The sequence below is a fragment of the Myodes glareolus genome, chromosome 14 (assembly GCF_982192425.1).
Source record: "Myodes glareolus chromosome 14, mMyoGla1.1, whole genome shotgun sequence".
Lineage (NCBI taxonomy): Eukaryota > Metazoa > Chordata > Mammalia > Rodentia > Cricetidae > Myodes > Myodes glareolus.
The window spans coordinates 76,218,675-76,233,704 of record NC_142039.1 but is presented as its reverse complement, the minus strand read 5'-3'; the positions used below and the strand labels follow the sequence as shown (position 1 = coordinate 76,233,704).

Genomic DNA, 15,030 nt, shown 5'->3' with positions numbered 1-15,030 from the left:
CCTCAGATGGATAGATACACAGACAGACAAATGGACAAACAGACACATAGGCAGATAGATGGACAGATGACAGACAGATAGGCAGATAAATGGCCGGGTATGCACTCACGATCTCATTTGCTCAAACTAATCACTCACTGTTAATGGTTCTGGGTAAAATAAAGTTGAACTTTGTACTAGTTTAAATTCAGACTTCTTCAAATGCATGCAATTAAATTTCACAATGCAGGAAAACTCTGCAAGAGTTAATTCAGCACACACGTTAACCTGTGAGTCCCAACTAGTGATAATTATCTGGTTAGAGAACTCGCCTAACAGTATTTTGTTGTAGGAAAGCAATGGAGCCTTCATCATCAGTACACACAGACTTAAGTTCTTAGTAGCAAACGTCGATACACGCAATGACTTCAGGATGGAGCTGCCCGACAGATAGGCAAGACAAGCCACAAATGCGGACAGTTTGTGCAATTGAAAAAAAACTCTGAAGCCCCACCTTAGTCAAATAAAAAGGGCAGGCCAAATTAACTTCAATAACATCTTATTACAGTGCTTCAAAAATGCCATAATTTATACATTATAGACATTTAGACTATAGAACTATGAGATTTCTGTCTCTAACTATTAATTTTCTTCCAGACAGGGTCTCACTATTTAGCCCCGGGTAGCCTAGAACCCACTAGGTAGATCAGGCTGTCCTGGAACTCACAGAGACCCACCTGCCTCTGCCCCATGCACCATCATAGCTGGCACTCCCCCCCCCCCGCCCTTTTTGTTGCTGGAGCCCAGTGTTTATTTTACATCCACAGCACAGCTCTGCTCCACAGCACAGCACAGCACAGCCCAGACCAGCTGCACTTCAAGCGCTCGGGGGCTACAAATGACTAGTGGTTGTTGTGCCCGACAGCACAGCCTGAAGCTAATTTTACAGCCATAACATAAAACTGGGACAGAGCACGGGTATTTATAGACAGGAAGTAGAAGAGATCCTTGTGAGGTAGCTGGGATGTAAACCTCATCAATTCAGTACCTCAGTGACCAGACGGGAAAGTGTGACAGTCTAGGAGATCCAGGACCGAGTTCCTTACAACATATGAATAGAGAAAGGAAACAGAATGAAGAGCCAGTCTACAGAATGGGAGAAAATCTTCTCCAGTTACAAAACTGATGGGGGATAACTGTCTAGATCGATAGAAAAATAAAAAAATAAAACAGCAGATCAATCTATCAATGGGCAAATAAGCTAAACAGTTACCTAAAGTATAAACACCGACGGCTGATAAACACTTAAGATACCCTTTGCTGCCAAAACTGTATTAAGATTCCATCTCATCCCAGTCAGAATGGCCATCACTAAGCACATGTAGCCACAAATGCGGGTGAAGATGTGGGTTAAGAGGAATCCTAGTTCTCTGACAGTGGGAGTGTAAGCCTATGCAGCTACAGCATGGCTCTACAGTACAGTGGAGGCTCCTGAGAAAAGGACTCTGCCTGGCCAGGAAGAGGCTCAGCAGGTAAAGGGCTCATTGCAAAGTTCAAGGACCTGAGCTGGATCCACAGGATGAAAGGAGACAACTCCTATAAGCTGTCCTCTGGCTCCCACATAGGACATGGCACATGTGTATACACACACAGGCTCCTAAAGACAAACATTTCATTTTTTTCTCTTATATGTAAAATCTAAGTGGTGAGGTGAGGGATAGTGGCCGTATGGAGGTATGTGTTACATTCATGCCATGGAGGTATGTGTTACATGCATGCCATGGAGGTATGTGTTACATGCATGCCATGGAGGTATGTGTTACATGCATGCCATGGAGGTATGTGTTACATGCATGCCATGGAGGTATGTGTTACATGCATGCCATGGAGGTATGTGTTACATGCATGCCATGGAGGTATGTGTTACATGCATGCCATGGAAGTATGTGTTACATGCATGCCATGGAGGTATGTGTTATATGCATATCATGGAGGTATGTGTTACATGCATGCCATGGAGGTATGTGTTACATGCATGCCATGGAGGTATGTGTTACATGTATGCCATGGAGGTATGTGTTATATGCATGCCATGGAGGTATGTGTTACATGCATGCCATGGAAGTATGTGTTACATGCATGCCATGGAGGTATGTGTTATATGCATATCATGGAGGTATGTGTTACATGCATGCCATGGAGGTATGTGTTATATGCATATCATGGAGGTATGTGTTACATGCATGCCATGGAAGCAGAAGGTAACTGTAAGGAATAAGAACACCAGCACGGGGTCAGGGACTGGGAAGGGACAACCATAAGTAAAATATAATGCTGTAACCTTTACAAAAATAGTATAATTTTTTAGGAGGTGAGAAAGTGACATTTTCAGTGCTTGATGCACACAAAGACGATTCCCTTTTTAAATATATTCTGCCTGTTTGCCTATGAAAGTCCACTGGGTGTCACGCACACTGCCAGAAGCACTTATGCGCCAAGTCTCCACACAACCTCCTCTGGCCAACCCCTGTTGGGATCCCCACCGGTGCATGCAGACTAGCCTAGGGCTGCAAAAGAGAAAATATCAACCTACACACAGCACCTCATAAGACCGTGAATAGGAGTCCAGCTCCGTGTGAGAGCAAATGGGTTGTAGAACTCCGCTGATTTTGAGGGTTTGGTAGCAAACGGTAAGTGGACTTCCCATATGACCTTATTTCAATTAGCATCACATCCACCTCTTCCCCCAGACAGAGGAGAGACAGTGGGAGGGGGGACAATGGGAAGTGAGAAACAGTACCTGGGAAGAGGGGTACGGGGGAATTTCTGATGTGGTCGAGGAAGCAGGAAGCAGATGCTGTGACACTGAAAGGTGAGAGTTACAGTTGGAATAACGAGGAGAATCAAAGAGCCAGTTTGAATGTGCAGGGAATTCTGTCTTCTGCCTCCGTGTGTTACAGTTACTATATGTATATGCTTGCTCATGCTCGCGTGTGTGTGTGTGTGTGTGTGTGTGTGTGCACGCGCACATGTGGGTGTGCAAGTCAGAGAACAATTCCAGGTGTCATTTTTTTTGTCATTTCTCAGGCATTAACCACTTTTTTTTGGTGGGACAGGGCGAACACGTGGTGTCTTAGTCACTGTTGTATTGCTATGAAGAGACACCATGACCTAGGCAACTCTTATAAAAGAAAACATTTAATTGTGGGCTTGCACAGAGTTTCGGAAGTTTAGTCCACAGGCCAAGAAAGACAGACTGGGCCTGGAAAGGCCATCCCCAGTGACACACTTTCTCCAGCAAGGCCAGACCTATACAAGCCTATGGGAACCATTCTTATTCAAACCACCACTCATGGTGGAGAGCAAGTAGGCTAGGCTGGCTGGTCACAAAGCCCCAGGGATCATGTGCTAGGATAACAAGCACACACTGCCATACCTGCATATTTTATCTAGGTTCTGGGGATGGAATTCAGGTCCTTTACCACCTGCGCAGCCCCATACATCGTATTTCTTAAACCATTGGTTCCCTCTTGCTTTTCAAAGTCATTAAAATGAACAAACCTACAGTATGGGACTCATTGTTGGGCTCAGGGAAATCTGTGAAAGGACACATTGCTCCTCCCTCTCCTCGGCAGCTTCTGAACAAATGTCTCTCCTCTCCACTGACTCTTTTTTTTTTCTCCTCAGTCTACCTGCAGTCGACCTAGAACGGCTCTGTCCTAAGATCCCAGGAATCACCCACTTCGGTAGGAGGGCAGCCACTCCAGCGGCTGCAGGCCTGAGCCTCCCACGGCCCAAAGTCACGTTGGACAGAAAGACCTGACTGGAAATAGGGGCAGCTGACGACAAGCAGCAACGGCAAGGAGACATGGAAGAGTCACAGCGAGGTGTGGCAAGAACAACCAGGGTGGGAGTCCGCCCACTCCTGATCTACTCGTCCTGTCTGTCCCCACCCACCACCTCCCGGCTACCCCTGATGTACTCTGCAGTGCTTGTTCACCACACTAAAGAGCAACGTGAGCTGTGACCATGTGTCCTCTCCCGTCCTGCCAATGGGCTGGGTGGACAGCCACAGCACTTTACGATTCCTACTCATCTTTTAACTCATTTCACCTATGACCTTCTTGGCTTTATATCATGTGATACAATCCCAAAAGCTGCCACGGTGTCAGCAACACTCCTGTGTTGTTCTACAGATGCACACCTTTAGTGTCCCCGACCACTCCAGCTCATTGAGAAAGGAATGGGGCAGTCCCCGCCTGGTACGGGACCACAGTCAAACAGGACACCTAATAAACCTTTGTTAAAAGTGAAAGGTGATCCCATTAAGTGGCAGAGCGCGAAAGCCCTTCTGGGTTCTCCACTGTTGTCTTTAAGTGGGTTGTTTGAGTGTCTAATTCTCTATTCGAGTTCCCAGTCAGTTAAAAATCTCTTATTATTTTAAGCCCAAGAATCTCAAGTGAAATAAAATGAGAACAAATCACGTTTAAAGCTGCACAGGACCGTGGAGCAGTCACGTGGTCTCCGCCAGGTGCCAGGCTCAAGATGAATGGCTGGCTTGTTCCACGGCAGCTTGGTAAAGGCCCTCCACTTTGGCAAGCCAGTGTAGTCAGGTAAGTTCCACAGCTAACTGTTGTGTGGGCTGGTCACGTGAGCACCTCGCTTTTGACCCAGGACCCACAGGGAATTGAGGAGAGACAGGAAAAAGAATCAAATTCCAACCTGGTCAGAACTACACAAGAGCACATGATTTCCAAGCTTAAAAGAGGCCTCAGGTCTCCCAAACAAACAGCCTCTGGGGACGATCTTCTGTCTTGTGTCATGAAAACATACTATTTTCAAGACATTTTGATTTTTAGATGTTATCCTATGTAAAACTGACTAAGTAATCATCATCATCATCATCATTTTTTTTTCAGCTTTTCCACTCTGGAAGACAGAAGGAATCCAAACACGGCAACGGCTACTCCAGGTGCCAGGGGTTTTTGGAGGCCACACCACCCAGTGGACGGATTCAGCCTGAGTTTGTGAAGATTACTCGAAAGTGGTTAGGAGGAACCAAGCGGAGAGAAGCAACTCAAGGTGGCTGAATTCCCAGGCTGTTACCTAACTGGGTCCTGAGTTCCTCCTCTGCCAGTGGCTGAGAGGAGAGAGGACTCAGGGGTCCACAAAGTCAACACCTAACCTAGCAGGGGACAGGGCCAGAAGTAAATGTCACATATTCACATGCGGTTTCTCACGGAGTTTCCAGAACTCCACGCCAGCACGGCTCTCCTCTGAACTTCAGAGAATCTCTTTGGGAGCTTAGCTTCCTGCTTGATTCTGGGAACGTGTTCCCTTTCTCCGAGAAGCCTCATGGTACTGAAATGACGGACAAAGAGAGGGTGGGGGTGGAGTAAAAAACCAACCTCAGGGTCACTGTTTTTGGAGAGGGTGGAGTTTTTAGACAGGTTTTCTCTGTGCAGCCTGGCTCTCCCGGATCTCACTGTCCGGGAGACCAGTTAGTAGCCCAGTTAGTCTCTGATATCTAGAGGTAACTCCTTCAGAGATAAGGGGACTAAGGGAAGGAAGGATAAAACTCTCTGTGCGGTCTAAAGTGGAGTTCTATTTCCAAAAAAAAAAAAAAAAAAAAAAATGAGGCGAAGGGTCAAAAGGGCAAAACTACACTTCTGAAGGAGGACACTGAGACCGCTCCTGCGTGAAGCTCCGCCTCTGGCCTGTGCAACCACCATGTCACACTGCAAAGTCCCCCTCACCTTCCATATAAAGACTTCAGTCACAGTTCCAGAGACTAAGAGGGAAACAAGTTTGGGGCCATCATCCTGGCCACCACATCCCCAAAATGAGCCAACCTGACCACTGTCCTCCTCGGTTCCCTATTCTGAAAAGCGGGAACTCAAAGGAACCGTCTGGGACATCAGCTTGGGACGTTCTCCAGCTGTGGACTGCAGGTAACGAGTTTCCATGCTCAGCTCTCAACGACCTCATCTCCCACACCCATTCCCGTCGAAGAGCTGGGCCTCTTAGCGGGCAGATTCTCTCTAAGGTTTCCATCATATCTAGTTTTGCCAAGAAAGCATCTGCCAAGATCACCCCTTACCACAGTGGACCTCACTGCTGTTCCTTACAAGCCAAAACCTTCGAGTCAGTGCTTGTAGAAAGAGGCTGGGTGATACTGCTAAATACATTTTTACTGGAACATGGGTGGTTGGCTGGGTGAATGGATGGACGGAGGGAAGGATGGGTAAATAGGAGATGGCCAGGTGGATGGATGGAGCAGAATATAGCTAGGAGACTTTGAGATGGACACAGCCTGTGTGGTCATTCCTGCAATATCGCCGTTGATTTCCCGGTTAAGCAAGAAGTCAGATGACTCACTGAGCACAGAACAAGGAGAAAATGTGTCAGTCAAATGCCTTGACCCTAGAGGAGAAACGCTGAACGGGTCCTCCTGCCCTCACCCCTCCTGAGCGCCCCTACCTCCCAGTTATCTGGAAGATCTGTGTCCAGAGGGCCAATCAACTATAGAGAAGACATAGGGGGTGGGGCCGCATGGACACTGAACAGGTAAGGAGGTTTCTTGTCAATACTTGCTAAACAACTCGGAACAGCAATTATTTACAGTAGATTAGATATCAGCCGCCGGTGTGTTCAGGAGAATGCGAGTAGGCCATGTGCACCTACTACTGAGCCCTGGCTCATTTCAGCTTCACAGGGGAGGGAGAATGGCTTCCAGGAAGGAATCTTCCAACCACATTATTCTTGGAGTTCACCAACAGAAGCCTCGACTCTCCTCCCTGAACCACAGACATTGCAAGCTTCAGCATGGATTCTAGCAAGCAGGAAGCAATCTACATATCCAATGATAGAACGGTCAGGATGTATGACCCTGCCACTGTAACCAGTTGGGGCAGCCTGAAGATGTCAATGGTCACTGTGGGAATGTTCTCTCTACCTAATCTTGAACTCACTCAGTCCTTCAGTCACATGTCATTTGCCAAGAAAATGGATTCCCTGGTGTTCCAGCCGTCAGGGACCCAATGGAGAGCGTGTGAGCTTGTGGGTCAGTGTGCAGGAGGTGAGGGAACTGTGTTCAGCATGGCCTCCCCATTAGCTGCTGACACATGCCCTGGCTATCTGGATAGTCTGAAGGCAATGACTGGGATGCTGCTTGGGACAATATCCCAGAGAACTTTCCACGAGCCCCTTGAGGGCATTGTCCTACACGACACAACTGTCCACATAAATGACTGGGCATGAGGAGATTCAAACATACAATGGAGGTCAGGACAGTTGAGAAGCCCTGTCACAAAACAAACAAATAAACCAACAACAGCAACAAAAAAACAAAGCAAGCAAACAAGAGAATCACAACAGCAGCACAGAGGAGGCCCAGATACGATGAAGATGAGCTGACAGGAGGGCAAAGCTAAGAATTCCAGAGAGTCTCAAATCTGAGAATAAAACGAAACCCAAGGGCATTAAACTGTGGCTCCCTACATGCGAGGAAAATGAAGATAAAGCTGTTGCTTGCAGAGCTCCGTAGAGACAGCCACAGAGAAGGATCAGGGGACCAGGCCTCAGAGGTTCCCCGAGCACACTGTCCTGAGGGTTTTTAGACAAAGCGACAGTTTAGGTCTGGGTTTTGATTTTTTAAAATGTCTGGCAAAGTACAAGTTATGATGGGCGCTTTCATATAGGGAGTAAGAACTGCAAGACCCTTTTGGAAACAACTTTAATTCTATTCAACACGAGCCTTTAAAATGTAGCTTTTGGCTCAGCGGATCAGCTTCTAGGAATCTATCTTAAGGAAATAATCAGAAAAGCAATCACATCTCTTTACAAGGACACTTAAACTTACCACAGAAAACAAGACTGGCATTAGCAGAGGCAAATGGCTGATCTAATCACAACAAACCCACACAGTGCAATCTCATGCCAACTTCCAAACTGGAATCGTCATAATATAATTTTTGTTTTTTTAAAAAGAGGCATGTGGCTAGAATCATAAGTTTGATTTTCATTTATGTCACGAGTCACAAGACTGGCTAACACAGCAAACACTGGTGTGGAGTGGGATCTTAGGGGGTCAGGTGATGCCAGATGCCTACTTCCTCTTCCCTACTTCCTCTCTCCAAGTTTCCTTTTTTTAACTTTTGGCATGGCATAGGCTACATGTAAAGCCAGAAGGAGGCTGCCATCCAGGACATCAGATCACTACAGGGCATGAGGTGACGTGAGGCCACCTTCCTGTGGGCTGTGGGAAACATCTCAACAGGTCCTGTTATCTCCTCTGAGCAACTCTTACTGAAGAATGCTTTCTTCAGTTCCCATCTCTGCACCAGAGAGTAAATGCAGGAGGAGAGGAAGGGATGGAGAAAGAGAGGAGGGAAAACAGAAGCTCTCCAGAGTGGTACTAGTCTTGGTGGGTGAGGGGAGGTCACGGTGAGGCACATATATTGATGAGTGGTAGCCAGAGGTCCATCTTGGGGTCAGTCATTCCTGTGCACCCTGTTTTTTAAGGCAGGCTCTCCTATTGGACTGGAGTTTGTAGATTGCACTAAAGTGAGCTTGCCAACAAGCCCCAGCGATCCATCAGCTTCCTCCTCCTGGGCTCAGGGCTGACAAACACAAGCAACAAGCCTGAATGGGCCCACAGGTTTATACGTCTCTTTACCTGCTGAGCTATCCTATCTCCCGGGCCCCGTGGAGTGGAGGTTCTCCACTCAAGTCTCTGCTTGAGTCAAAGCCCAGAATCACGAAGTCAGAATAATCAGGCTGGGGCCTGGCTTTACATTTACAGGGAAGCGATGACCAGGTCAAAAAGCCGTTGCCAGCTCTCAAGTGTTAATACACATCCTGATCCTCTGTGCATCTGGTAAAACATTGACGACTGGGTCTCCCATCCTGTGGGTCCAGGACAAGCCCTGAGAGTCTGCGTTGTCCTCGGGTGCTAAGGAGGAAAGACACATGGAGATACAGAAACAGCTCCTTGGCCCTGCCTCACTGGCTGCAAGTTCCACGCAAGACTGACATACAAACCTGACTGATGTGGCCCATTATCCGATCCCCTAGCTCTTAAACACCGACTGGCATGACAAGTCACAATAAAAACACAAAACAACAAAACAGAAGAGCGAAATGTGGGTCACGGAGAGGGATGCTGGCTGGACCTGTCCCACGCAGAACTGAAGCACACACACGGAAGGCACCTCTGTTTGCACCTTGGGAAAATAAATGCTGAGCTCAGCACTCCAAGGCTGCAGCTAAAGGAGAGGTGGGAGCCAAGAAGTAACAAGGGCTTGTCCATATACCGAGGTTCCGGCTTCTTGCCTGCCAAGAACACATACGACAAAATCCATGCAGCTTAGAAAGAATACGATTTTGAAAAGCTGGGAAAATCACAGAGCCAAACAAGCCTGTTGAGGCTTGGATTTGCTCTGGCTTTAGCTCACTGACTTATTGTGCATGTTTGTGTGCGTGCATTCACGCGTGTGCAGGTCAGAGGACAACTTTCGGGAGTGGGTGCTCACTTCCTTTCAAAGTGCAATCATCGCTTACGGCTGTCATTAACGCTGTTTCGAAGGCCTCTGTTTCTTTCTGCCTGTGCGTTCTCCCATCTCTGGCCAGCATCCGTTCAGGGAGTGCTGAGTGTATGTGGTGTCTGGGGGAAGAGCTCAGACAGCCAGGCTTGCACGGCAAGCACTCTGACCAGCTGAGCCATCTCCAGACCTTTCGTTCTTACTGCAGCAGGTGAAGCCGCCATGCGTTCAGCACAGGTAGACACTTGCTCTCAGCCCACCTTTAACACAAATCCTACCAGATTTCCATGGACTCTGCTCTCTGTGTGTGTGTATGTGTGGGTGTGTGAAGAATGGGCCCATAAAAACCCACCTAAGTTTGGAACACGCAGAATGCTAACATTAAGAGATTGCACTAAAAATGATTCCCAATTACTGCACACAGCTGTGCCAGAAGAAGCAAAACATGGAATGACCAAAATCAAGCCCGTGAGGTGGGGCTGCTTTGGATTCAAGACTTTAGGTATTTCTAGCCCTCCCCCTGGGGCAGGACTGGGTCTGTGCAGCAACCACCCACGCGTACAGTCACAGAGTCGAGCGGTGCCTCTGGTTTGCCCTGAACTGTGCATGCTAGGCAACTCCTCAATGCTGGAGGCTGTCAGGAGAGTTCTGTTCTGAGTTTGGCACCACTGGGTTGAAGAAAAATTATTTTTATTCCTCTCAGGGTACACTGCCTTCTAAAGGGAAACATTGTGTTTGCTGTTAGGAAAGAGAGGAGGCAGGAGAAGAGGAGGAGGGAGAGGAAAGGGAAGGGGAGCAGGAGGGAGGGGAAGAAAGAAGGAGCGGGTGGAGAGTTAGCAGTCAGCTCCCTTATGAATATGCACCTTCACACTCACCCTAAGTGTTTTCTAGGCAGCACACGAAACACCTTAGGGCAGGGACTCTAAAATGTTGAAATGGTAGTGGCCTGGCTTCAACCCGTGCAATGGTCAGGAAGCCTCCACTTGAATGTCTGGCCCAGATCCAAACATTACCTTCCCAGTAAAGACCAGTAAGATTTGAATGGCCCGAAGACCCCCGTGAGGCAGAGACATTTGTTCACCCACTATCTGATCTTTTCTTTGCCCGGTCAGTGTTTGGGTGTGGGGCTGGTCACTCAGTGTAAGTACATTTCGTACCTTGTGGACATGCGACTATGTTCGGCACGACAGGATGGGAGCAGGGACATCTTCCACTGCAAATAGCCTACCCGTGCCTGACCACGCCCAGTGCCCGACCCCACCCAGTGCCTGGCCCCGCCCTGGGACGGCTCAGGGCACCAGCAGTCATCTGACAATGTCACCAAACGCCTAAGCTTAGGGTGGCAGAATAGCACCGAAAGAGTGGCAGAGTCCTTGACCTCCCAAAGTTGACAGGTCCCTGTGGACTCCACACGACAGACAAATAGACTGGTGCTTCCTATAATCCTTATTACTCAGGGCTGTCTTTGACAAGGACTCAAAATGATCCCATCAAGTATCTAGTAAAACATCTCTTAAATCACCTCAAAACCTTTCAAGGTGAGCCCTCACTCATGGTTAGAGACAGAGAGCTGGGGAAGGTGGGAAAGTCTCCTGCCTGACACTTTCTCTCACTTGTTAAGTTTCTGGACACAGGCCTAAAGTGTCGGCTGCACCTGGAATCATTTTCTCCATCCAGATGTGCGAGCCTTCCAGCAATACGGCCAGGGGTGCTGCCCACCTCTTTAAGCACATGGGGCTCTTCCAGAGCCATTTGGCCCTGTCTATTCCCAGCATCTCCCAGGTTAGATAAACAAATGACTCCGTGACTACCGTTTCCATCCTGTGATCTGGGGCCACCAGCGGCGAGTACCATGCCGAGAATGAGAGGCACACCAGGCCGCTCCAAGGCAGAAAGTGTGCAGGTTCCCTGCGGAAGCCAGGCAGAGTCTGCTGTGCAGACCCCAGGGAAAATAAAAGATCCAAACCTGCATGCACCCTTCGGTGTATGGCCCCATTCAGTGTCACACGGGAGGCAGCATGGGAAAGGAAGGTGCCATGCACTGCCTGACTTCATGCAGACCACAGACATCCTCAGAAGGCCAGTTTTGCTCAGTGGTCTAAAAGCAAGGCCTATGTCTTTAGAAACTAGTCTCAGAGTTTGGAGGGGACACAACTTTCTCTCAGTCAGGCCTGGCTATTTCCAACCAGGAAGCCTACCACTCAGTGCATTCTGGGTGCAGTACCAGTGTCAGAAACGCCAGGTCTCGGTCCGGCCCAGATTGAAGAACTGGAATTTGCATTACCCGGAGCCTCGCAGACTCACAGAAAGTCCGAGAAACATGGACATCTCCTCAGCCACTGCCGGGGAACCTGATCCACATGTTTGCTTTCATCGTATTTGTTAAGAAAAATGAAAACCACCTATTGGGAGCTGGAGAGGTAGTTAAGAGTACTAGCTGTCCTGCCCCCCAGACGTCCTGAGTTTACACTCCAGCACCCACACAGTGGCTCACAACCATCTATAGTGGGACCTGATGCCTCTTCTGGTGTGGAACGTACATACAGACAAAGTACCTGTAAAACTACAAACAAATAAACCTTTGCAAGATAAGATTGACACATGCTCTTAATCCCAGCAGGCAGAGTCAGGCAGATCTCTGAGTTCAGAGGCCAGTCTGGTTTATAAAACAACTTCCAGGACAGCTAGAGCTACACAGAGAAACCCTGCCTCAAAAAACAAAACAAAAAACACTCATTGTGAGGAGTAAAGCTGGCAGTAGGCACGGGAAAGGCAGAGAGACATCAGAGGTGTTTTTCTACCGCTAATATCACCAGCTGATAGTCACTGGGGTAGATCTGCTAACCCGCAGGTGAGCCAAGAGGGAAGTTAAACTCCACACCACCCTCCCTGGCGAACAGAGAACACTGAAAATCTTGGTCTTGACTGACACCCCCAAAAGCAGAAGAAACAAAGTGTCCAAAATGAAAATGCTGGGGTTTGGGGTTATCTTTGCTGGAGCCCACAAATAGTTGGTCACTCTCAGAGAAGGTTTCATACCTCAAGGTCAAACAGAGGCACCACATAACCTCAGTGGGAGAAAAGACAGGTAGTAGATGTCCACGCAAACACTGGGCATGAGCGCCCACACACTCCCTGCAGACAGCTGCTCTTATAGAACGGTGTGAGACTTCCAAATCGATTCACCCAAAGTTAAGCGCTGGCAGACGGATGGCTAGCCACACAATGCAATCCTCAATTTGTGTCTCTGGAACGTCCACAAAGAGGCAGATTGGATAAGAGAACAAACTCTCTGTTCCCTTTTTAACCTCCTTCTGTCTAATCTCTCTCTCTCTCTCTCTCTCTCTCTCTCTGTGTGTGTGTGTGTGTGTGTGTGTGTGTTTGTGTTGTAGGTAGAGAGTAAGAAATAATTAAGAATTAGAGTCTGTGTTTTCAGAGTTGATCTGCACAAAGCCAGATTTATTAGATTTTAATTATTAATTTTTACTTCTTTTTGCAATATTGGGATTGAACTCAGGGCCTTCCACGTGCTAGGAGAGCTCTCTAACACACACACACACACACACACACACGCACACACACACACTCCACTTTAAGCTCTGGGAAACACCATTCCATGGATCAGAATTTCACAGGCAAACACCAGCAACAGTTGAGATGTTTGCTCCAGTGTTCCCAGCCACTGACTTTACAGAAAGGAAAGTCTAAACTGTCCCATCTTGACCCCAGGTAGCGGCTTTTGTTCCCGATGTACAATGAAGTCACTGTTGGCTTTGGATGCGTGTGTACCGAATGCACAATGCCTTCTATTCTGGGGCCTAAAGAAAACAGGCATTGGCATGAGGTGTTGCATCTTCCTGCATGCACTGGACAGTCCAACCTGAAATGCAAGGGCTAAACTTTCAACAGCAAACAGAGGGCTCGTGTTCCAGTGTGGTTCACTGAAACCCAGAGGGACCCTGGGGGTGTTGACTTTCTTATTCTTCTCTTATCAACACGTTTAGGGGTCAGATCCCCATGTGAGCAACAAAAGCAAACTGAGCACATGACGCTTTGGATGGAGGAAAATAAAACCACGGAGACCCCTGCTCTACACTGTATGCGTCCTGAGTGGCTACTGTCCCTTCTTCTCTTCTGGCCCCTGACTCTAGGTCTCAGGATCTACAAATGTGCACAGGCAATTCAACATTTGGAGTCAGTAGCCTAAATCTCAGCCTTAACTCCTCCCATGGGAAAGTCCGTGGAAACGGATGTCTGTGGGACTCAAGTATCTCTCCCCAAGCAAAAGTGGTCTGTCTGCTCATGCGTCAAATAAACTACACATCTGAGCATGGACCCCTATATTATTCATGCCATGTGTGATGAGCTGTTTATTTGCATAATAAATGAGAAGAATGAAAAAGAGCAATGGCCCAATTGGGAAGGTGGCATTCTAAAAGGTAACCATGACTCACACCGCGGACTTGCACCAAAACCACTGGCGATGCGATAAACTTGGTTCCTGAACGTGACTTCTCTACCTCCGGCCACCAGGCAATTTGTGTTGTCTCTCTGGGTGTTAATAATTAGACAGGCTGGGATCAGAAGCTGAGTTTGGACCAGGCAGAGAGGCCTGAGTCAAGAATGAAATGCCTAACACCAGGACCAGAGGGAAAATGAGGTCAAGTCCTCAGGACCCCGGTGCTATTTGATCAGCAATGTTTGTACCTTCTCTCCTGAAACTGACAAAGATTCTTCCCTTATCACAGGCCACAAAGAAAATATTAACAGGTGACTCGGTTACGCAAAGAATAACACAGAAGTGTTGCACAGCATTCCAGACAAGAAGTGAAACTCAGCTGTGAGAAAAGCACACTCCAGGGCGGTCTCGAAGCTGTCCGAACTAAGAACCAGAAATATAAACATTATGCTGCCAGAAATAAAACATGACATCCAGAATTCTGGAAGTAGATCCTAGATCTTTAACCAAAAGAAATTATCTACTGCATCTCTAATGTATTTAGTATATTCTTGAAAGTTGTTTTCTGGAATCTTATGGGGGGGGGGAGAGAAAGAGAGAGAGAGAGGGCATCAACCAATCAACCAGAGGGAAATAGTTCTCAGCTTCATGGAGTCACTTCCATAGAGTCTACTGCAGGCAGGAAGTGAAGACACAGGATCAGTGGCCAGAAAAGGGGTCTTGGAGCACACTGGCCTTCAGGAGAAAGCTGAGACGGTGTCTAGAATGAGACACAGCATTTGGCAGCGATCCTCTCTGCCCCTCCTGTAATCACAGCCCCAGCTGACTCAGGCAATGACAGGTTCTGAGCCTAATAACCACTTCCTCCTCGAGCATTTGTCCAACATGGGCTTCCAAGGCTGAATCACAGCACTGAGGAGAACAGAAGCAGAATGGCCACAAGTTCTAAACTAGCCTGGGTTACATATATGGTCCTTGGATGAACCTCACTACAGAGTGAGACCTTATCAAGCCCCACACACTCGCATGAGTGGGCCACTGAAGAATTTC

The 15,030-nt window shown here is 47.9% G+C and overlaps 1 protein-coding gene and 1 long non-coding RNA gene across 2 annotated transcripts in view; one reads left to right on the top strand and one right to left on the bottom strand.

Annotated features, from left to right (window-relative positions):
- Dapk1 (death associated protein kinase 1) overlaps window positions 1-15,030 on the bottom strand; it is a 155,321-nt gene that overhangs the window by 79,414 nt on the left and 60,877 nt on the right. The window lies entirely within an intron of this gene.
- On the top strand, window positions 5,599-14,459 carry LOC146892129 (uncharacterized). The gene is made up of 2 exons (XR_015005252.2): window positions 5,599-5,930; window positions 14,270-14,459. It is a non-coding gene; the product is annotated as an uncharacterized LOC146892129 (long non-coding RNA).